The sequence below is a fragment of the Gopherus evgoodei genome, chromosome 1, assembly GCF_007399415.2.
Source record: "Gopherus evgoodei ecotype Sinaloan lineage chromosome 1, rGopEvg1_v1.p, whole genome shotgun sequence".
Lineage (NCBI taxonomy): Eukaryota > Metazoa > Chordata > Testudines > Testudinidae > Gopherus > Gopherus evgoodei.
In genome coordinates, this window is record NC_044322.1 from 314996386 (window position 1) to 315019555 (window position 23170).

At 38.5% G+C, this 23170-nt stretch overlaps 2 protein-coding genes across 10 annotated transcripts in view; one reads left to right on the forward strand and one right to left on the reverse strand.

The window, feature by feature from the left end:
* The window catches only part of IMMP2L (inner mitochondrial membrane peptidase subunit 2), an 879272-nt gene that overhangs the window by 366430 nt on the left and 489672 nt on the right, over nt 1–23170 (reverse strand). The gene's annotated exons all lie outside the window — the stretch shown is intronic.
* Nucleotides 1010–23170, forward strand: part of LRRN3 (leucine rich repeat neuronal 3) — a 49937-nt gene continuing 27776 nt past the window's right edge. Inside the window, exon 1 of the mRNA XM_030549003.1 lies at nt 1010–1345. The gene's annotated coding sequence lies outside the window, so the exon portion shown is untranslated. The remainder of the gene's footprint in view (nt 1346–23170) is intronic.

Sequence of the window (23170 nt, forward strand, 5' to 3'; positions counted from 1 at the left end):
ATGCAAGACAAATCCTTTCTAGTTTTGACCTGTTGATAAACAGGTCTTTATAGTCCATTATTCTTTGTCCCCCGTTACAAAGCCATTTCTTTACATGATAGGATATTTACAATGAGAAGTTTTTTTCTAAACAAGGTCTGCCTAATTGTTGTTGTTTGGAAAGTAAAGTGGTAATAAATTTTCAGAAAACAAACCTTTTCTGAACTGTCCTGTAACCTCAGAAGCCTGCACAGACATATACTATAGTTTGCCTGCCTTTTATTTACAGAGTTAAGGACAAACACAGTGCCTGTGCCTCTGCAATAGTCCCCAAAGTACTAAAGAAAATATTATAAGAAGGAAAAAAAGAAAATTCTGTGCAGTCAATTGCTTCACTTTACTAAATGGCCAGACAATAACCAGTGAACTGGACAGGAAGGGGAAAAAATGATTTTTAAAAAAAACTAATCTGTTCTTCATTTTATTACTACTACATTTTACACTTGTAAAATTGATTTTTAGCCAATCAAAGCACATAAAAAGCTTATTTAATATTCTATCTGTAAAAAAGGGGGAAAGAAAGAGACTGGTAAATCATCTATACTGTCCAAAATTAAAAAATATAGCAAAAGATACAGGAAAAAGAAAATGCTTTACAAAATGACTTCAGTCTGTATGTGGTGTCTTTTGAACTAAAGCAATCTGGTTAAAGTTTAGTGATCTCTATCAGTTGCTTTGAGCATAGATACCTTCCTTCTAGCTCTGAAAGATTAATTTAAATATCCTACATTGTCTCACAAAAATAAGAAAGCAATGCTCCATACCCTCCCCGAATCAGAAGAGATACCCAGAAACATATAAAGACTTGTTCCCTTTATTCATACCCTAAGCAGCAATGTCATATAACAGACAGGATTTTTCAGCCAACCAGACTGGAGCAGCTGCGAGTGCTACATCTTGGCACTCTGAAGCTATTGGCTCCTCTCTGGGGAGTGGAGGATGTTCAGTTATTAATGATCTCTGAACAGGCAGCACCATGTCAGTGTGACAACTGATCGGGTGAACGATGCAGCTCTAACCACCATGGAAACAAGGAGAAATAAGGAGAGCTAGCAGGCATTTTTCTCTTCACTGGATTGTGAACCTCAGTCAGCCAGCAACAGAGCTCTGACAAACGTAAGGGATCTCAGCTGGCAGCACAGAGATTCTCTCATTCTGTAGGATATCTATAGATAAATGTATCATTTACTATATATACGTGCAACTCTTCAGACCCTGGCATTAACACAAATATGTGGTTACTTGCACTAAGGAATCCAAATATACAGATGCAGAAGTCCTCCAGCACTGAAACTACTCTTCCAGGGTAAGTTTTTTTATATATATAATATGACATGTTCTACTGTTTATATTTTCATTTACACAATCCCCCCTTTCTTGTTTCCTTCAACTTATTCTATTAGACTCTTTCCAAATTTAACTTTACGTTCAGACTACAAATACAACCAGCTTCTGGCCCATGGATAATCTAAATGTGTTTGCAGGTCTCTTAGATGTGTGCATTTGCTAGCTTGAAAAATATCAAAGGGTTTTTTAAAAAAAGAACATTTCCCCCAGTCTTTGCAATGCAAAATCAAATTAAACAGTTTCTCCATGTTTTGAAACCAATAAAACAAGATACAGGACAGCTATTTTTCCTCTCTCTCTCCAATGGTTGGATTAAGGCAAATGCCATTGTATGTCAAGACCTAAAGCCACTGAGCACCGAAGCTGAAGGAGCATATCACAAACAGTTATTGAATTTCTGCCAGGCTACATCTTAGAGATTGTGGCAAATGACTTCCCCTAAAAAAAATCCCTTTAACAGTCAGAAGGGACAGTGTGAAGCTCTGATTGCTACTGTAGCTGGAACTGACACATGCTAGGTAAAAAGGATAACATTAAGCAAAAGAGTTCTAATCTTTGGTAATTAATAAGACCACAGCAGGATGGCTCTAAAGTACATTTTTCATTTGAGAAGACTGTTGTTCAAATCAATTGCTATATTTCCCCTAGCCTGTTTTTCTACAGGAAGGCTTTTCAGTTTATTTGTAAGAAAATGTCTTTATTTTCATATGTCTAGTTTTTGCCCAGTGTTGCTGAGCAGAATGAGAAGAGCCTGACATGGGTTTTGTTTTTTTTTTTTCAGGGGGTGGGGGAGTGGGCAAAGAGAGGAACAGAGGGGGGAATAAGAGCTAAAAATTCTCCATATAATCGATATGAAATATCATGCTTGCTTTAATGTTGCTTAGTATGTGTACTTGTGTGTCATACCTTTCACCCAATATAAGCAAAGGCTTTAGTATAATAGTATAACTCCCTTAAGATGAAAACATGTTCAATAAAGTCCATCAGCATACATGGACCGGTGACTTAGGCAGCAGTGAAAGCTAGGTTAAGAGATTTTACTTCATATCAATGCAAAGGGGAGGTTGGCTGTCTAATGTGTGCTTCCAAAGCTTTCTACATAGCTTTTCTGTTTTATGGAATAACACATAGGTGTTAAAGCAGTTCACCCCTGTTCACCCTACAAAAACACCAACAGGAATCTGCTCCTCTGTAGCAAGGTAATTATTTGTTTGTACAATTGCAACTTCAGAGTTATTGTTTGTTTCTCAAATTACAGTGAAGACAAACATGAAAAGACAGTCAAGTGCTGCATACCTGTCACCTCATAAATACATCAGAAAAGGGGTATGGAAATATGTAACAATATGTATGGGAAGATGTCAATTAATTCAGATTACCTTTGTAAATGATGACAGAAAAGCAGCTCTGACAATATGCCACAGCATTTTATTTTCCCTCTGGAAAATAAACGAGCTTAATAAGAGGTTTCTTTTCAGAGTGCAAAATGAAAGGGACTGAAGCATAGCTCCCGTTATTGGCAAATTTGCTTTATGAATGAAAGTCTGTTTAAAACATACAGGTTTATCATACAATGTGAAATATAACTTCTGCTTTTATTACTTAAATCTACCTTTTCAGTCATCATGCATGGAGGTTTTTTTGTTTTTGTTTTTTATGGTTTTTAGTTGTTTAAAGGAGAACTGCAACCCTCTGGTTTATATTGGTACAATATGTGGCACTGCATTGAAACTCATATTGTTTCTTCTTGTTATATGCAAAGTACCACTTGCATGAAAACTTTTTCTGCATTATATGTCACAATCCAAAGTTCTGAATCTTTACTTTCACTCATATTTTACATAATCAATACCATTAAAAGTTAACTTTGATAACTTTAAACCTAAAATCCACTGTTCTTTTTTGACACATATACTGTTTCACATACTGTTACACTGCTTACAAAGATCTTCCAGCTTTTGAAACATGCATTCATTCCAATTACTCATGAATACAAAGGAAACATAGATGTCCTGATAAACAACTAAGACTTCTTACCCATTAACCCAGCCATACTATATGGTGACTTTATATTATGGTTAATACTCCCTAAAGCCCCCTGGTATAATATCACAATATCAAAGACAATGACTGGCTGATATTGTTACGGCAACCCTCGAAGTACTCCCTTTGAGACAGTAGATTTGGGAATTACATCACAATTCCTGTTTGGAGTACCTAGGAGCATGTGGGTATTTTTGTTTTCTACCAGATTAAACCAGACCAGCTGTAACACGCTGCCACTTGCAATGCATATAAAAAATATCATGCATAATCCTTATTAATAGGTTTAGCATAAGAAGCTTTATGAACATATTAATATACTGCAACTCACTTGTGATTAACAAGGGACACAGGAGGACAAAACTCAGACTTCGTGTAAATCAGAGTAATTCAAATTAATGCAGTTGAATCGGCTTTCTCTGAATTTGACCCCTAATCTTAATGATGTTAATATGGATTCCAGGAACAAACATAATTCTGTTTTATTGGTCAAAAAGAACTTCTATCAGTTTAACTAGTTGGCAGCTAAAGAGCTCATTCAATAGCTAAATTTTTCTAGAAGCTCATGTAATAGAATAAGATAAGCCATAAAAAAACAAACAGCCTGGTGTAAGATAAGCACTATCTTGCTTCAATAAGAAAAGCCTCCAGATAAAGGCAATTAAACATAATCTGATTTCTTGCATTGTATTAAGACATTTTTAGCAGGTTATGAGGTGTCAGAAATATAGTTCAGTTACTCCACTAACTCATGTATTCCTCTTCCACCCAATAACATATTAAGGTGAAGAAAAGCATAAAAATCAGAAGGCATAGTTAATATCTCTAGAGTATTATCAGAGACACTTTGTAAACTCTTCTACCTTATACTCTGAAAATATTACTAAAGACAAACTACAAAATGGGATATGGAAAACTGATTTGAAATAAATCACTCATAAAATTGTTTTTTTTTTTATTTTTGAAATTAAAGATTTCTCAAAAAAGGTCACCTTTTCAAATATATCTATACAGTTCTTCCTGTATAATACACTCAAGGCAAACTGTTATTTAAAAAAAAACTTGTAAATTTCCTTTTAATAAGAGGGCTGTGGTTACATACATAGATCTGGGAAAATATTTCAGGAAGCAATTAAAATGTATTACTTTACTGAGTGGAAATGCCATTGGAACATGAGAAGAAACAGTGTAGCAGATGCCATTAAAGGTCATTAGGTGCATCAGTACTAGCAAGAAATCAATATTGTTCATTGTAAGTCAGAAAATGCAGTACATGCTATTTATTTATTAAAGTGAGCAGTTTGTAAACAGCTGAATGCTATTATTGTAAGTCAACTATAGGTCACAATGAGCATTCATCAATGTTTTTGGTATCAAAAACACTTTTTAGAAATCCACAGTCTAGATCAGCGGTTCTCAACCTATGGCACACATGTGGCCTATCTGTGTGCTAAAAAAATTCTAAATTTGCAATCCCGGGAGCTGGTGAGAGCTGAAGTAGGGCAGGGTGCGGTAGAGTGAGGCTCTGGCCAGGTTGGTGGCGGGGGCACTGGAAACAAGGGGTTTGCGGGGATGCTGCAGCACCCCCAGGTTTTAGGTTGGACTTTGCTCCTGGCCCAGCTCTGTGGAGGTGTCTCTGGGCCAGATGGGAGGGGGAGGGAGGGGCACTGAGCATAGATGGTGGTGGGGAGGTTGGGAGGGGTGCTGTGCTTCTCAACCTGCAGCCCACATAACACATTGTGGGCTGCATATGCAGCTCACAATGATAAATAGGTTGAGAACCACTGATCTAGATGAACTGTAAGGTTACAAAGACACAATTTGAAAGTAATAGACATACTTGATATCACTGATATCAGCCTCCCTAATATAGGGCCATTTCCTCTCATGGGATAAAATGGCACACATTCAGAAAAGTGAATACAGCAATATCGATTTGTATCTGTTGAGGATCCCTCCTGGATCTCAACAGGGCCATTCCCATCTTAGGCTTTAGGTAAAGTAGTTGTGGTCCTAACTGTTGAGGAAGAATAATATGGTGAGAGTGAAATGCACAGTAACTGCAATTTTTTCAGAAGGCTTGTTAACTTTAACCTCTCCAGATACTCCAGATATGTTTGTACTAGCTGAGAGCTATGTTGAAAGATTCAAGAAGTGAAATAATAATAAAATTTTATTCATATAAACATAAAATGTGGCACTATATAAGTAAAACACCTAAAATCCAGTATAAAGTGAACAACAAAGAAAAAACCAGAGACTCCAGTTACTGGCTGTTGGAGGACCTGTCCTTTGCCATTATTCAAAAACATTTTCAAAGGCGTCACTTGATAAACATGATTACATTTATCAGGCCGGTTTTCCTTCAACTTTACGCTTAGTCTTAAATATGAAACATTTGGAATCTGGCTTATTCTTGCATCTCTCTCATTGTTCCCACTCCCAGTTCTACTTATCAGTTTGCCTTGAAAGCAATTCACTTATAAATACATTCAAATGATCCAATTTTGAATGGAAATATAAGTTAAAGCACACAATTTGTACATTAAACAATGAAATGTTGGTACAGTGCAATATGGAGACATTTCTTCTTGGTCTAACATTTTTCTCCATTAACATATTGTCTTTTAGACAGCACATTTTCTGTAGCTGCTATGCCATAAAGTAAACTGGACCAAAACCAAGTGCTGTGGGCTTCACATTATTTTTGTTATTATTTATGGAATTAAATACAAGCTTTGGGCCAAATTCTCTAGTGGTGTAATTCCAGTGACACCAGAGTTATGCCAAAAGAGCATCTGCCCCCTTGTACTTAAATCAAGCTAAGAAATAGCTTTCCACAACATTAGTACAAAATAAACATTTAACAATTTCCCTTGTGGCTTAAACTTCAATCGTGGAAGGTAAAGTCTGCAAATCTGAGGTAAAAAAGCTGACCAAAAAAAAAAAAATCTTTCAAATTGCCTACTGTTTATTAGCATTATCCCAGAAGTCTTTTACTGGAGGCTTCTTCTCATGTGAATAACTACTCCTCTGCCAGGAAAAACATGAAAGTCTCTAAAGAAGTCTTCCAATAAAAAGGTTGAAATATCAGCTCTAAGTTCAACTATATCAAGAATCCCCTGGACATCCGGCTACCCGCATTAAGAAAAAAATGACTGTTTAAACAATTCTCTTATCTATGAGGCTGCCAATTTCTGCAAAGGTTTGCTGAATAAATTAGAGACTAACAACAACATGCACCATAACAGATATATAGAAAGAGATAGAAAGACAGACACACACAAACTCCAGCAAAGTCATCTACTGGGACTTACTTTATTGAGCCTCTTAGGATTGAAAACCTCAAGGGAGTGGACAGTGTCATTGAAAAGAAAACAGGAATTTCCTTGTGGGAAACTCCTCATGCAGGGAATGTGATGCTATTAACACCAAGTTCAGCAAATTAGTGAGCTGTTAGCATGATTTTGTACAATTAGAGGAAATTGCAAATGACAATAAGGTTGGTTAGCTTCATCACTATGGCCATAATACAGGAAAGCACCCAAGCATTTTCCTGAGTAAGCATGACTTAAGCATATGCATGTGTGTAAGTCAGGGGTTCTCAAACTGGGGGTTAGGACCCCTCAGGGGGTCACAAGGTTATTACATGGGGGTCATGAGCTGTCAGCCTCTACCCCAAACCCTGCTTTTCCTCCAGCATTTATAATGGTATTAACTATATAAAAATGTGTTTTTAATTTATAACTGGGTTCACACTCAGAGGCTTGCTATGTGAAAGGGGTCACCAATACAAAAGTTTGAAAACCACTGGCTTAAGTGCTTTCCTAAATCAAGACCTATAGTTCGGTTTCACAGCAGTGACATAACCTGACTGTGAATAGAACAAAATATTGCATTGTGCATTAGGTCTGAGTTTCCCCTTCCTTCATATGCTGTGTAAATTTGCACTGTGCTTAAAATCAGTGTGAAATTTGTCACCTGTATAAGATTTTTTTTTAAACGTAAAGATAAGTTTTCTCAGTCCTTGCAAAAGTATAAGGTTAGTTCTAAATTTAAAAGGATTTTATATATATTTTCCTTTCCCTTGTCCCATTCCTGTTCCCTTTTTTCCAAATAAGGTGCTTCTCTACCTACCCTGGCATTCCCATCAACCCCTGAAAGGGGCTTCCTCCAGAGCAGGCATCATTATCCTTAGCTGTGCTGACACTGTGCTGACACTGGCCTAATACCACACATTGCCAGCAGTGTGCTGAATCCTCTTCACTATTAGCCTGATGGCCCAATGCAAACGTTCTCCTCCTTTATGGTTCTGTCCTGGTGGAGAGGTCAGGACCAGGCAGTGCAGGGAAGTGGAGCATGTCAGGAAGGACGAGGGACCAATCAGGACCTGTTCTAGACAAGAATCCCAACTTGGCCCAGACTCCCAGAAACCTTCCCTCTATCCAAAACAGTAAACTCCAGCTGCTCCCATAACCCTCACAAAACAGCAGTCTTCTAGGTATTCAACATGGAAAATAGCCAGACTCCTAAAATTGTTTCCCCCCTACTCCCAATTTTAAAGCTTAGAAAACAATTAAATGGATCACATTTTCATATATTTTTCTTGCAAAGCTCTAAACAAAAATATCTAAATAAAAAATAAAATATTGCAGACAGGCAGAGTTCCATTTCCAGCATTGTGGGAGTCAGATTAGATTCATAACTCCCATTAATGCCAGTTAACAATAAATAGGAGCGATGTGACTAATTTTCTATGCCTGGTGCTGAGGTTTATCCCAGATACTTTTACTGGACTAAGCCATTTAGAGTATATTTTTCCCACACGGCCAGATATTAAGTTGAAAAACAACTGCTGAGCTTGTACAATAGTTATTTTTATGACACATCCACAATAAGGTGATTTCATTATTCACTCTAATTCTCTTTAATAGAATTTGCTAGCATGGTTATTACTTGATACAGTATGGAGAGACCACACTGCCTTGAGAAAGGCAAAATGATGAATGATAGTAATACTAGTTTATGGGGGCAATGCTGAGAGGAAAGACAAAAAGGATGTCACTGTAAATATAGGGCTAAGCAGATTCACCTGGCACACACTGCTTAGATTATGCATCCTCTTGACTCTTCCTTTGGTGCAGTTTATTCAGACACTATTTTTTTTATATATGACATCATATATATCTGAAGTGTCAGAAGACACACACACACATACACATGAACACCAGCTTCTGGCACTTCAGTTGCTTGTCATATGTATTACAATAATGGAATCATTTTGTACTTACCATAGAGCCCAAGTAAAGGCGGTGCACTGCAGATATTCATGGGAAAAAGGATCCTGCCCCTAAGAGTGTCAGCAAAGTCACAGAATCCCACAGATCCCACAGTCTAGAGGCAGAGACAATAGCTAGCAGATCCATGTAATTACAGATCCATTGGCCATACTTTCTCCCTTCCAAAGACCCAACGATCAGAGCCATAACAAGGAATTTTTGCGCCTGAGGCAAGGGCCAGCTCCAGGCTCTTTGGCGGCAATTCAGCAGTGGGTCCCTGAGTCGCTGTCAGAGGGAAGAATCTGCCGCCGAATTACTGCCGCCGCTTCATTCACTCTTCGGCAGCAATTCAACAGCAGGTCCCTGAGTCCCTCTCAGAGAGAAGGACCCACTGCGGAATTGCCACCAAAGAATGAATGAAGTGGCGGCGGCAATTCAACGGCAGGTCCTTCCCTCCAAAAGAGAATCAGGGACCCGAGGCTGAATTGCCACCGAAGAAGCGGTGGCGGTAGAGCTGCCACCAAAGAGCCGCTGATAACGGTAGAGCTGCGCCCCTCTACTTTACACACCCAAGGCAAGTGTCTCACTCACCTCGCCCTTGTTATGCACTGCCAACAATTCTCTAAATGCTTGGACCTGGAGATCCCTACCAAATTCCCTAAGCCCAGCCCCTTCTGTGCAGCTACACTGTAACATTGGGCACTAACAGGATTTGATCCTAAGTGAATAATACAATTAAGGCACTGTGTGAACTCTCTTCAACTTTTCTATAACATATTAATCTTCACACCTTACCATGCATTTCATTTTAAGGGTTGCATTTTCAGAATGTGTCCTATCTTTTCCAGGCAAAATGTGGGCCAACTTTTTGTCCCTCCTCACCATCTCTTCCGTTCAATAGCAAGTTCAAGTTCAAATCCAGTAGGAAGAAGAGCAAATAAGTTGCATTTGTATCCACTTTGTAGCTGACACTAATGTATAGACACAATATGCCCCCACTAGTGAGGAAGTTGGGCTTCCACCCACTGGAAACATACCCTTAAATATGATGATCACATTCTGTAACATGTACATTTTTCTTTCTACAATAAAAATTACATTATGTACAACACACAAAATGGAAAGAAATGAAAAAGGAGTAATAAAACAGTGCTAGTAGAGGTATAAGCCAAGGAAATTTTGCTTAACAACTCATGTGATGTTTGTAATTCTTCCTCATTAGCAACAGATACTACAGCACAAATGGCCCTCTATCATATTGTCTCTAAAGTGGGCAATTTCATATACTCCGGGTGATTTTTGTTTATGTTCAAGTATCCCAGTACAACTGAGCTGGATAAAAAACATTGTGGGAAGCCTTAACTGAAATTGTTCTCTTTTATTCATACTTGTTTTTCGCTAATTGTGTTGGTTTCTGTTTCCCCTTAGCAACATTTCAACTGAGTTCTGTGTAAAGCTAATTATAAGAGAATGTTATGCTAAAAAACCAACAAAATGAAACTATGAACATTAAAACGTCTATAACAAGCAGAGCAATTTAAAATCCTTTCACAGATGGTCCTAAGAATTGCCACCACTGGGCCCAATCCTACTTCCATTGTAATAAATGACAAAGGTCCGAATGATGTCAACAGAAGCAAGAGTGGGGCATTAAGAGTTTTTTCTTTTCACCTGTTGGTGTTTTTATCATGTTTCCATCTAGGAAAGCAGAACTCACCATGCTGCTTCATTTGAACTCATACAGCAAGGTAGCAGACACAAAAGAATAACTCAAAGAGGTCTCCTTTTTCATTGTTTGAAAAAATCCTAGTCATTTCACACATTTTAGTGCAATCCTATTTCTCTGAAGGTCTAGAAGACATCCAAAGCCTTCAGATAAACAAGATTTCAGATGGGGGCAGGGAGTCAAGCCAGCCAGCTTTAAAAGGCCTGCCTTCAGGAACTCCATCCCCAAAATCCAGAGAAGAGTCCACCATCTGGTTTTTCAAATGCTGTGCTTTGAGAGATCCTGGGAACATAACCAGCCTTCAGTTTTTCGTTAATTGGAGTTTAATTAATTTGGGTTGCCTGTTGCGCATTTTACTTCACATGTGTGAGGGAAACAGTTGTGCCGGAAGCCAGCCAATAGAACATCTGACTGTTACTAAAGTATTACATTCTCAGTGAGGAAGACCAAACCTCCTAAATATTTAATATGTGTCTAGCCTTGAAAAAATAATTCATGAGAAATGAAACCCATATTTCAAAAATGAGCATTTATGAGTCCAGTACTGTAATATCACTATCAGTACAGCTTTCACACTTTAGCATTACAATAAAGGAACACTTTTCTTTCATTTTATATTGCATATTTCACTGCACTGTAGTTAAACATATTTCAGTGAAGCACTTCATTATTTCCACAGCCAACAGAATATCTGGATGAGGAGGGGAGGAGCAGTCATGGATTTTTCAGTTTTTGAAAGCTACAATAATTCACTGCAAAAGATGAAAAGCAGTTTTTACATCCCATTTGTGTGGCCAGTTGCCTAATATGAGACAAAGTTTTGTGCTCCAGCAGTATTTTGAAATGTATAGAAAATATACAAAGGATTTACCCATATACTTCCATTTGTAGTAATGAGAGTTATAAACTTGGTTCCCCTGCATACTGAAAGCAGGGTTATGCCAAATGTCAGCAATGAAACTTCATCTCTATTTACTCTACACTCAGGTTTACCAGACAGGTTGAATCAGGACTCTGAATCTTTTGGCAAACCTGGCCTGAACCAGGTCCACTGATCTCCCCATCAGCCTGATTTCTCCTCTCTGGTAACAGTTTATGTCCTTTGGAGAGGGGAAGAAGAGGTTGCAGTAGTGCACAAACCCCTTCAGCTCTTCGTGTATCAGATCACAAACCCATTCTCCTTGGTCTATAAAAAAGATGTTATTACAATACTAAAACAAATACTACACAAAGGACTTAATTCTGCTATCATTCACTCCTGTATATGCCAGCCATAATTCCACTGGAGTTATACTAGTATAAAACTGATACTAGTAACCTGAGCATCAGGTCCAAACTCTATAAAAACACAATTCTCATAAGACTAAATTCTGCTCCTTTTACTTACACTGTGTGGTAATTTACTTAGGGTGACCAGATGTCCTGATTTTATAAGGACAGTCCTGATATTTGGGACTTTATCTTATATAGGTGCCTATTACCCTCCACTCCAGTTTTTCACACTTGCTGTCTGGTCACTCTAAATTTACTCCACAAGTAAGACACTATCTAGCATGAGTAAAGGTGACTGAAGTGAGCTCAGATGCTTAGTAAATGTGACAAAAACACTGAATAGTAGATTATATCTAAAACATACACAAATTCTAGGATATATTTTTACAGAATATTTGCAGAGGCGATCAGAGTAACATCAGATTGCTTATCATTGATCTTTGTGCCATTGCTGATACCATGTCTATCACCTATTCCGAGACAGCATTAGGTTCTGTACTTCACGCTGATTTCATTGTCTAGTCTAAACTGGACACCTACATAAATCCATAATGTGCACATATGTCATACCAGGTATCTTTTCTCAACTGCATTCGTATTACTATTGCCTCCTGAAAACAGTTGTGAGAAGCTTTAGAAAGAATAAAAAGGCTTACATTATGCACCAGTAAAAACATGATTTTACTGCAAAACTTCACAAATAGAATAACTTTATTTTACAGTAATTTTCTTAAAATTATATATTTGCCACAAGCCAAAGTTTTCAGACCTGGATGTCTAAATTTAGGTTCCTCAATTCATATTTAGGCATCTAAATAAAAGAGATTTGCATTTGAAAGGTGCTGAGCATCTGAAGTTTCAGCTGATTCCAGTGGGATTTGTGGTGCTCACTCCTTCTGAAAATTAGATCACTTTTATTTAGGCATATACCTTTGGATTTAGGAGTATAACGGCATCCAGTTTTGAAAATGTTGGCCTTAATGAGTAGCATTCATAAGTAATCCATTTTATACAAAGCATTGTAATAAATGTAGGTTTACTTTTTAATAATTACTAGTTGAACTTTAAAATTATCCATATGTTTTCCAAACTTTCAAGTGCTTCTAGGGCTCTGGCCCAGATCCTCCACTGAAAACAGTGAAGCTGTACCAGTTTCCACTAACCAAGGATTTGGCCCTCTGCTTCTAAATAAAAATTGTTTTACTATTGCACTAATTGGAGAAATCACAGTGTTACTGGAGGAGTGTTCTTTATATTTCAGTTCCTGGTTTTTAAGAGCTCTTCTGCATCATTACTCTGATGCTCTCTGGCCTGATCCATAGGCCAATGAAGTCAATGGGAATCTTTACGCAGACTTCCATGGGATTTGGATCAGGCCCAAAGAATCTTATTTGTGGTATAATTTGCTTTTTATTGGTTTTTCCAAACAACAAAATCTTAGTAATTATTTCACCCCAATAATGTTAAATAAGGCATATGACATTACAGTTAAGAAAAAAAATCAATAGATATTATATATAAACAAAAAATATAAATGTTCAACACAAATATGTCAGGGATATGTTTATAATTGGGTCAGGATATAAGACTACTTGTAAAGTGCTAGGAAATCATAAGTGTCCAAGCTGCAGAATAAACCTTGGACACCATTTTTAACCTCTTTTGCAGAGGCTAATCGAACTTTCAAAAGGGCTGACCAAATTTCATAGATGGCATCAACCCTGTCACTGCACTGAAATGTATTTCTTTCAGGAGCAGCAATATGCCACTGACCAATATTCATGATTGAGGAAAATGTTAACTCCTGTAAAATCAGTCTTGTTTGCAGAAATACTGCTCATAAAACAAAGTTTTTGATATACAGATAATATACTTTATTGCACCCACATGACCCAAAATGAACAGAGGATCTTCTGAGAATCCCAGTATTAAGGATCAGATCAAGTCAGTTTAGCATTTCATAAGCAAAGGCCTTGGAATTATAGTAGTTCTATAATGTATGGGCTAGTATGCCTCCGATGGAGTACATAAATCCTACACAGCAGAAACCCAAAGCTAAGGTCCTTTCCTTGCATGGGGTGAGTAAAGAGTATTTGTTTCATCCCTAAAATCTGATTCAGCTGTCAGGCAGCACAGACTGATTAGGTATCCCAGCATGGCAGGAATCCGATGGGAGACATCATATACTTGGAACAGGAGAAAGCAGTGTTTCTGATCCTTCTCCTTGGGGCTTGCTACATACTTCAGGTCTCAGATTCAAAGAGGCAGGACTGAATAATCTGAGAACAGAGACAATTTAGCCCAAATCCACAAAGGCATTTAGGCATTGCAAAAGGGCTCCCACCAGGGAGGAGAGAAACTCAAGTTCAAATCCCTTCTCTTCTGGCAGCAGGTGGAATTGAAGCAGGGTCCCCCATATCCCAGGTGAAGCCGCTAATGAGACGGCTACAGAGTCTGCCTCTTCCTCCGCCCTTCTCTCCCTTCCTCCCTCCCCTTCCCATTGGCCATTTTGTATGGATCTAGGCATGCTCTTAGCACACCTACTGGCTCAAGCCTCACAGGCAAGATAGTCAGGAATACAACTAGTTACCTCTGGCTTAAGGATTGATCCTGTTGCAGCTTAAGTGTGAAAGGGCACAGGGCTGGGCACAGAGACTGAGGCAACAGTGCACATGCACAGAGGCAGAAACTTGGGTACCTCTGGAACTTTAACAATGGAACTTTAATTGTTGCGGGGTTTTAGCCACCTCTAGGGTTAGGCAGCAGCCAAGTGGCGCTTTGAGAATCTCAGTGAAGCCTAAACTTTAGACACAGCCACCTCAAGTGGGAGTTAGGCACCTAAGCCCTGTGGCTCTGGGTTTCTGCTACTATGTTTGTGATGAAATTAACACCTGTTTGTTCACAAGAAGAGAATTTTTTGTATTTCCCATTCCGGAGAGGGGTAACTTGTCACTGTAAACTTCTTCCCCACCTCCCACAATGTTGTACAATAACTTGTCTGAATGCCTTTCTACACTGACATTTTTGAAAGCCTGGACATGAAGTACTGTTTTTATTCAGAGACCAGGCACTGACCATTTTCTGAAACAGTCTGACTGCTGGCTGGTCAACCATTCCCCAGAATGTGACATTGCCTTTAGTAACAATCTTCCCCATTCTACTATGTGTTCAGTGTGTTCCAATAATTTTTGGCTGGATCAACTTCTGTTTTACACATATGACTGAGATTTTGGCATTAGCATAATTATAAATCCATACTGTTGGACTGATATTAATATTAAAGTCTAATCTCCATGCCAGCCTGTGGTTTTCTGTTTCTACATTTGTGTTTTAACTAATCCAGTCAATAGATCGAAGCTGCTTTGCACTTTACATGACCCAAGGCTGCAGTGAGCTGTTTGTTGGGTGCGTCTGCTAAAGAATCTTGCCAACATAGACTTATTTTTAGTGCCAACTGGGTTTCTCAATGGAAGTCGTCTCTAATATTGCAATTCATCCAGTATATACTTCTACTACGATTATTTAAAAGATATGAACAATACAGTTAGAGTTACCTACATTGTAGAGTTACTTGTAACCCCACTGAAGCCATATGGAGTGTAAATCAGGGGAGAAATTAGTCCCAAACATTAAATTCCAGAATTCTCAATAATTGTATTCATATTGTAAGACAAGTTTCATTTCCATTTGAAGGTATATCTCATTGCACTAATTTTAGGGGGAACAGTCTTGAAGTAGTCTTCTATTAGTTACTAGTTTGAGAGTAGGGGATAGAGAGGGGGTTTTTCATGCTAATATTTTGGTAATATTTTGAAGGAAATTAATTATTTCCCCAATAATTATATCTGATTGTTTATATTTCTACATTAAGCAAGCCTGTAGTCAGTATTACTAAAATAAGGGTACTGTGTCCACCGTGAGAGGTAATTGTGAAGACAAGCCATCTAAAAGATTCAGAAGCAGCAACAACTTTGTTTTACAAAAATCATAGTGATAAATAACAATAGCATATTTCTCATCAGCACATTTGTTCTGACAAAATCGGCCAGATTGGCAATCACTCTAGGGAAACATTTTAGATTTGGTTTGCAAAAAATATTGATTGTTCCCTGTTAATTATAACGCATGTAAAGAGTTCCTGTTATACAATCTGATCCGGCAAGTCCTTACTCAGACAGATCTTCCAAGACAATCAGCAAGAGTTTTGCCTCAGTAAGAATACCCTGCTTAGGCCCTAAAGCCTAAATATTTTCTAAATATTTTTCTAAATATTTCTTTTTCATTTTCTCTCAAAAGCACATCCATTCCTTGTCAATTACTAATGCCATTGTTTTGCATCATACGATGACTATAAATGCTTAATCAAATCTGAATAGTTATAAGCAACCATTTCTTTCTTTAGCCTCCACAGAAGTATTTAAAAGGTCAGGGGCCATTACTACTAATATTGCCAGCAATCATACACAGAGTACTAAAATCACTTTCTGCTGATGCTTTTGGCTAAATAAATCACATCAGCAGTTCTTGGGTCTGAAGTTTGGATTTATTTAGGGCTAGACAGACTCTTTAGGCTCAGGACCAAGTATGGGATGGTGCACATCTGGCCACACCAAGAATAGGTAAGAAAGGCTCCCCTTTTCTTTTGGGTGGGGCAATATTACATCAACCCTTTACACCATGCTGCACCTTCCTCACATCTAGCTAGTGCTGCTAGTCAGCATGCAAGAGTACATGGAACCATGGCTCCTCCTACTCCACAAACCTCTCTGCTTTGCTCTCATAGAGGTGATAGTAGAAACACAACCTCCTGATCTCATCTCTGTACCCAAACCTATGATCTGGTTAGGTCCTGTGTAGCTGTGTAGGGGACTTTACTCCCCCTTACTGATTAGCACAAGGGCACAAACTAGCCCTTAATGGTTTGGTCCCTAATGTTGAACAAACAAAATGTTCTATAGAACAGCTTTCTGAAAACTTCTTTCCTGAAAGCAATTATTCAGCTAATAATCTTTACATGTGCTTGGGGCTTAAATACCAAGATGAGAGAGGACATGGAAATACTCGAAGATAAATTTATTTAAACATTATAACCACTGAGCATTAAAAAGATCTCTCCAATTATGCAACATAGAAATGGGTGGTGCAAAAAAAGGGCAGACTACGCGGAAGAGCAATTGTTTGCATATCAAGATGTATATACTACATAGATACCTTAGTAGAAAACAAATTGACAAAACAAGAGTAGATATGTTACTGTTTCCCAGAACAGCAGTAGCTCATTGTCAATTTACATGTGTCTTACTCTTGGACTTACTCTGTGAATCACAAAAATTGGTTACCCTAGCAACTGCCACAAGTTACTCAGGTTGTCTGTGAGACACAGAGCAGCGTCGGAAAGAAAAATATTGCCATGTATTTTTATCAGAATCTTTCTATGCTGCAAAGATATGGGGATTAAGTGACACAACATATAAACATATTTCCCCAGAGTTTTAATGATAAGCATGTTCAAGAAAGGCTAGTTGTATATCAATGCTTTGTATTTCAAAACGTTTCAGAATTTCATTATGAGTAATAATGTATATGATATTCAGAGAAAATAAGAAAAGATCCATTGTGTAGAATGGGGAGGGACAGTGTATTTGTCCAATCTCATAGTTGTTTTCTGCATTCCCTTTTTGTTACTGCTCTATTATAATGTTACATCAGTACCAGACATTCAGGGGTGGCTCTAGGCATCAGCAAAGCAAGCAGCTGCCTGGGGCAGCCCATTTGCGGGGCTGCAGCTGGCAGGGATCCAGCCTGGGAGCTGAGAAAGAACAGGGGGCCCTGGGTGCTGTAGTTCCTTGGTTAGTTCCCTGCCTATAGAGCCAGCCCTGGAGCAGGGAAAGAATTACATTTCCCAACATTCCCTTGGCCACTATCAACAGGAAAGGGAGGGAGAGGGAGTATGATAGCTGAAACCTCATGCTGCGGCTTGCTGTGAATGGAGAGCTCACTGCTAGAGCGGGGTCGCACTGTGAATGGGGAACAAGTGTGCTCAAGGAGTAGAAGGCTTTGGCCCAGATATCCCCGTCAGAAGACATCCCCAGACTGGATTAGGGATACTGGTGTGACCTCACCTTACAGTCCCCAAAGAAGGAATTGGGTGGACTAAATGGACAGTGCCCCCTCTCTATCTGAAGCCTAGCAAGGGAGGTACGTGGATCACACTAGAATTTAAAATGAAAAGTAAGGGAGGGGAGGCTCTGGACCTGGGCAGCTTTAGATACAATACCAGGCACTTAGGAGGATTTCCACTTCTGAGCCATGGAAGCAAAAATTGACTTTTCCTTTCCAGATTTAGCTAATATTCAGAAAGGGAATCTAGCACCTGCCTTTCAGATTTGAGCACCTCAAATTCAGGAATGCTCAAGCTCTATTTGGGCAGCTGTTACTTCTTTTTTCCCACATCAAATATACTGATCCACTGTAATTTGCTGTAGAAAAAGTAGGATAAAATTGAGCAAGAAATGCTTCCCAGTGGTTTTAGGACTGGAATTGCTATTTTCAACAGACATTGACTTTTTTTTTTAAGTTTTATTTGTTTAAAAAGAAGACAGTGATATTGCATTGGCAAATTCCCCATAAAAAGAAAGAGTGGAACAAAAGAATAATAAAGGCACCTCAACTTTTCCTCATTTATGTATGACAGTCTTATAATATGGATCCAGATATCCTCCAATCACACAAGCTGAAAATTGTTCCACTTTACTGCATTTCTGTAACCGTATGGGAACCAAGCCTGTCTGTGTTCTTTGCACATCCAAAATTCCTGCTGAATGACCCACCCTGGGAGCAAGTCACCAGTGACTAATTTCTCAAAGTCTTTATGCAAAGACCATGCATACACATATTTTGTTGAACCTTGGTCTACACCAGGGATTGGCGACCTTTGGCATGCAGCCTGTCAGGGAAATCCGCTGCAGGCAAGGACAGTTTGTTTATCTGCAGTGTCCACAGATTTGTCCGATCGCAGCTCGCACCGGCTGTGGTTCACCGTTCCAGGCCAATGGGGGCTTCAGGAGGCAGCGCGGGCCAAGGGATGTGCTGGTTGCCACACATTCCTATTGGCCTGGAATGGCAAAATGCGGCCAGTGGAAGCCGCGATTGGCCGAACCTGTGGACGCTGCAGGTAAACAAAGTGTCCCGGCCTGCCAGCGAATTTCCCTGATGGGCCATGTGCCAAAGGTTGCCGATCCCTGGTCTACACCATACTGTGGAAGAAATATTTTGGTTTCGTGATTTTCAGGCTCATGAAAGATGCCAGACTGCTAATCATTTGAGAGTAAAGTCTTTTTAGCCAGAGAAGAGATACAAGAAAGGAAGCCTAACTGCCAACATGTAAACATTTCCCCATAATACTCCAAATAAACTGAGGTCTCAGAACTGATAAGTCCCCAGACACCAGAAGGTTGTGTGTCTATTCAGGTGATTTTTAGGTGATTTTAAATAAATGTATATATTATATTTTAAATATATACTTTAAACCTTTAGGACCAGGATGTAACAGCTGTGGGTTTAGATAAAATCTAGAAGTAAAGGATACTTATCTGAACCTTTGAAACCTCTCACAAGATGTGTCTGCTCAAGGGCACCTCAGATTGGGGTGGGCCATGTGCTTGGTGGGGGAAATGCGTATGCTCGCTCTTCCCCTACTTATGTACATGGACTTCAACATCTTTAAAAGGACAGAAGTCATGAGCTCTCCGCTAGCATCTTGAGGAAGTATCTTCCAGTTTCTCTTTTTTTGGGAGATGGGGAGGCATGTGGCTTTCTCACACACTCTCTCTCTCTCTCTTTCAGTACAGGAAGCCTCAGGCCTTCTCTCCTCTTTAAAGGAGAGGGGCAGTGCTTCTCCTTTCAGCTTCCCCATAGAGGAAGTAGTTACAGGCTTCTTTCATCTCTGCTTTCCAAACTAGCACCTCACTGTGTGTCTTTTCTATCTCCATTTTGTTCCCCTATCCATCTCCCATATATGTTTACTGCCTATCTCTCTGTAATTTCTTTGCTTTCATCTGTGCCCTTTTCATGCTGAAATGAGAAGGGGAAAAATAATCAGTCCCCCCTGAATCTTCCCCATTCCCCATTTTCTGCAGCATTAATGGGCAAGAAGATGAGCAAATACAGCTGTAATGGCTACTTTCCTTGCCTCTGCTGATTTCTGCTATGTCCTCAGAAACTCTAGAAATGAATCTAGGGGCTGAGTCATGTTGATGGGGAAGCAAAGTCCAGAAACAGGTCTTCTGCATCTATCCAGAGCAACCCCCTAGGAGAGAAAGGACGTTTAAAATAAATGTAGCCAAGTAACTTGAATTTGCATGAAACACAAACACTCTAGACTGAATTAAAAAAAACCACAACACAAATGGCACTCCTGACAAGAATACAAACATACTTCTTTAAGGCTGCTCTGCCAATATGCCTCAACCATGTCCTCCTCTCTCTCGGAGCAAGAGGATAGTCTTCTCCATGCCTGTTCCACAACTGGTCTCTTTCAAGAGAATTTGCCAATTAGCACAAAACTGTAGTGATGGTTTATTTGATGTAGTCATCTGTCGAGAAGCTGGACTAAGACCAAGTTCATTTCATAAGGACCACAAATAGCCATGTGATGATGGCAGCATGCAGTGGCTACTACACTTGCTGGATTCAAACTCGTGGTCTAAAGGTGAAAGGCATATGCCTTTATTTCCACACAAACGGAATATGTAAGTGAATGCTGCAGACAAATAAGAAATAAACATAATTACGAAATGCAGATTCAATGTCTTAGAATGGGCCTGTCTAGAAAACCGAGAACCATAAATAGTCATTAGGCTCTTGAAAAACATACTAATTCACCTTCAGAAATGTATAATGAAATGAAATTCTTCTGATGTTTAATTTAATCAAACTAAAGAAATAGAATAGTAAAATACATACAAATGGACTTTTTACATTCCCTTAGGCCACAATATAGAACAATCAACTGTAAACTAATTGGGGAAAATTTGTGTTTTGTTTAGAAGAGTGGTAAAGCATTCATTTATTCAGCAATTCCATGTTGAATCATTTGCTTAATGGCATTTCTAATATGCTATGCATTTATTCAGCCTACTTCTCTATATATTAAGATGTAAAACAATTACTGATGGTTATAAATTCTAGTAAAATATAATCAAAGTTTCTACTGAAAAGAGTGAAACCAAAGTCAAACTAATATATCATTTGCAATTTCTACCAAATAGTACATACAGTACTTGTTCGAGCAAAACATATCACTCATCAGTTAAATGAGGTTTTTAGGCCTAATTCAAAATTTAGACACATAAATAGAATAGACATAGAAAGCCAAACATGCACCCATATCATCTTTGTGTGTGTGTTAATACTGCAAAAGTACTGTTAATGTAGATCCATGTTCAGGCCATCCTGTGAGTACCAAAAAAATCCTACACAACTTCCCATGGAGATCACATATCATCAGGAGCATGATTCATCTCAGTAGAAGAATGGAGTTGAGGATACTGAATGAATTAGGACCTAACACTCTCCATGGTTCCCAGAGGACTCGCAGAGTGCAAACTATATGGATTTTGTGGGAAGGTACAAAAATTGCATCTTGTGGTTCCCAGCATGATTTTTAGGTACATTCTAAGCCTGAATCTGTCCCATAGACTAGAGCTATCTATACGTAATCATTCAAGAACAGTAACCCTATGCATAGGCAGTGCTAGGTCTGTAGCACATTCTTTCTTCTAGTTCTTATATCATGCCACTTCAGCAGGACTATCTGCTCTCCTTAAGTTTCAGTAGAAAGTTAATCTTATTTCCTTTTAAAATTGTGTAATGTTATAGCTGTCCAGTCTCTGGCATTTGCTTCCTTTATTACTCACACGAAATTCTGAAAAGTGCCTTGTACTTATGATAAAATATTGTTATATTGTACTTTACAATTAAAGTGACCAAATAAGTATATCCAAGAAAAATTACTAGCATATGAGGCGATAAGTGGGAAGTCTGTGCAAAAACAACAAGCATTTTGCATTTTTCTAGCTTTCAAGAAAAAAAATTACATTAATTGGTAAATTACTGAAATAATAATCCTGAATATGAGATTCAATAAATGCCATTCTTGCTCTGATTAAATGTCAAGGCCATAGACTTGTTATTTCAAAGCTAGTGAGCAATAATTTGGTAGGTATAATGAACCCTCTCAGGGATTTCTCTCTGGAATTCTATTCCATCCATATCAAGGAGCATTCATGGCCCACAGTTTTACACACTGTATATTATTCTTTCTGCTGCTATGTTTGTGTTTAGTGTAATTAGACTTTATTCACAATGGTAGCAAGCAAGAACAAGTCTATAGTGTTTTAAGGCCAGATTGTGCTTGGCCCTTACGTGTCTGCACATAAAAAAATCAAGGGTTGTAGGCTTTTGTGCACATGGGGGCTCCAGAAGGCATTCTGTATCCGCATCCTCAACCTGAAGTACTGAAGTTCAGCACCACCCCTCACTATGGGCTATACAATCAAGTCCTTTGGTATTAGTGTACTATTCTGGACTGGGTGAAGACCATCTCTCAAGGCAGAAAAATCATTGTGCTATTGTCCATTCTGCATTTCACAATTGTTTATATGATCAAAGTTTTGTTCACACGAATGGTTAAATAAAGTGAATTTTGGGGCTGTAGCTGAAATTGTTAAATCAAGAAAGAAAAGTAGTTTTGTCACTAAACAAAATTTGTTTTGTATGGGAAGTAGTTTATGAAGAATGGGTCCTTCATTTATATAATAACTGAAACAGAAATTATTGTACACAGCTTACACAGTAAATTGTGAACATATAAAAATCGAATGAATAATTGCTATGAATCGCTCACATAATCCAGAAAGAAATTAGATCCTTCTTATAGTTGCTGCTGCCTATAGTGTTCTAGAGCAACAAAGTTTAATTTACCAATATTTCATCAGTTTTATGCTGCAATGCTCACAATTCTATAGTCAACAATAATGAAATGCACTCATACTGATCCCTTATAACACTACTGCTTTTCTAGAAAGCCAAGCAGCAGCTGAGATATGTGCATCATCCACTATCGCAGCAGATCAAATTTAAAAACAAACAAAACTCTTCTTTACCGTGCAGCTCACAATTGACATAAAGTATGGACAGTCCACCCAGGAATATGAAGTGCTGTGGGGCAGGGGGAGGACAGATTTTCTGTCTTTGCTTTTGGCCAATAGATTGTTCAGTAAAATTTTCAAAAGCTGGAAACAAATTAGGTCACTCTTAACCTTGTCTGGATTCAAGTGCCCTAAAGGACTCCATTTGAATCCTCTTTACCAGAGCCATCCAGTCTCCCCAAATTTTATTTTTAATCCTGCTGACAAAGTGTATTTGAAGACACAGCTGTGACAGTACTGTAAAAGTCAGTGTC